Consider the following 1,823-nt stretch of genomic DNA (forward strand, 5'->3'; position numbering starts at 1 on the left):
GTAGATCGGACTCATAGTGATTCTCCTGTGTTCAGCCTCCCAAGTGCTGGGATTACAGGCACACGCCACCATGCCAGGTCTCAGCCGCTGTCTCAGAGGGTCCCCGGGGCAAGGCCGGCACAGCAAGCAGGGATCAAACTCACACTCAGGCACTTTAGTCTGCTGAGCTATCAGGCCAGCCCTTAAATAGCTTCTTAAAGGCAAAATAAAGGCAACATGAGACCATTACTGGTATATATATAATAAATACTGTGTAACCAACTGTATATATATTACTGGTATATATGTGTGTACATATACATATGTATATATATATATATATGTCCTGTATCCTATTCAGTTTTGTCAACAATATGGATAAATAATAGGTAATACATACTGCAGTTTATGCCACATCCCAAGAACATTCTAAATGTTCTGTGCACATTTTTGTATTTTATCTTTACAGCAAGATTAATCCTACTAGCCCCATTTACACAAGAAGAAACAGCAGGAAGCAATTAAGTACTTTGTCTATGATTACACAGCTAGTAAGGATTATTTATAAATTAGTAGATGCTATAAAGTTGAGCAGAATATAAATCCCCACATATTGCCCAACTGGCTGGATGCTTTAGGACGGCATGGATGAGTTTAGCAACCATAAGCTCCAAGATTTGTCACCTGCGTCCAAAAAGCAAATGTGCATGTGGGAAATGCTTCTTGCAAACGAGGTTTTGAAGAATTTAAGTGTTTATCATAAGTAGCAGGATGAAAATGAATATGACCTCAAACTACTTTAGACAGTAGAAAAAAATCCAATCAGTTGTGGAAATGCTTCCTTGAGCCATGGAGTCTGAAACAGTGCTCCCTGCCCTCAAACCTTGAGGCAGTAGAGCAGGATGGCCAAGAGTACTGTGGTCCACCGAAGTCAAAACTATTTGTGTGTCCGTTTCCTTCTCAGTTGTCTCAAGGATTAAGTCAGTAAGTGCACAAGGCTTACAATTGGTGTCTCACAGTGAGTATTATGTAAGCGATCACTGCTATTATTTCAAAAGTAAGGTTTTTAAATTAAACTTGCCAAGGGTTATGAAAACTAGAATTACTATGTTTACTGCTGTCATGAGTGTCCTGACATCCTCAAAGACATCAAACTATATTTAAATGCTACAGAAATCTCAGATAAGTTTCAGATTGCAAAGTAAACTTAGCATCACGAGAAACCTATAGTCTAAGATGCCTTAAGACAAGTGTTAAGAATCAGAGCTTAAATGTGTGTGTATTGAAAATCCATTATGAAAAAGTAAAGTTCACTCACAAAAGTGTATTTTTGAGTTTACTAAATGGAATGACCTTCACTTTCTCCAGAAATCTAATAATGACAGTAGAGAGAAAATAATTAAGAATTACCTATTAGTTTTTTATGTTTAGCCAAATGGGAAAATATCTACCAAATAATGAAGAGCAAAGATCAAATTTTAGGTTGCTATGTTTGACCATGGAAAGAAGTGAACCTGAATTTGAGCGCTTAAACCTTCCAGAAGGGCAAATTAGCAAACCTCCTGAAAGGCAACTGTTTGAGAACTAGGGCATTTCGAAAACACAGAAATGGAATACTGACCATCATGGACAAGAAGAGACACAGAATTCTTTTATCGTCATCTCTATGCATGTTTCCTGGCATTGGATAGAGAAAGCGAGGAGAAAGGTTCGCCTTCCCCTAGCAGATATTTACAAAAACTTCTGTTAGAAAATTCTATTTAGCAAGCTGTTTCTGTGAAAATTCTCCTTTTGGTGGGTGCAAGTGCTCTGTTTTGTGGTGAAAGATCAATTTCTTCACTTGG

The sequence above is a fragment of the Octodon degus genome, unplaced genomic scaffold (assembly GCF_000260255.1).
Source record: "Octodon degus isolate 3935 unplaced genomic scaffold, OctDeg1.0 scaffold00196, whole genome shotgun sequence".
NCBI lineage: Eukaryota > Metazoa > Chordata > Mammalia > Rodentia > Octodontidae > Octodon > Octodon degus.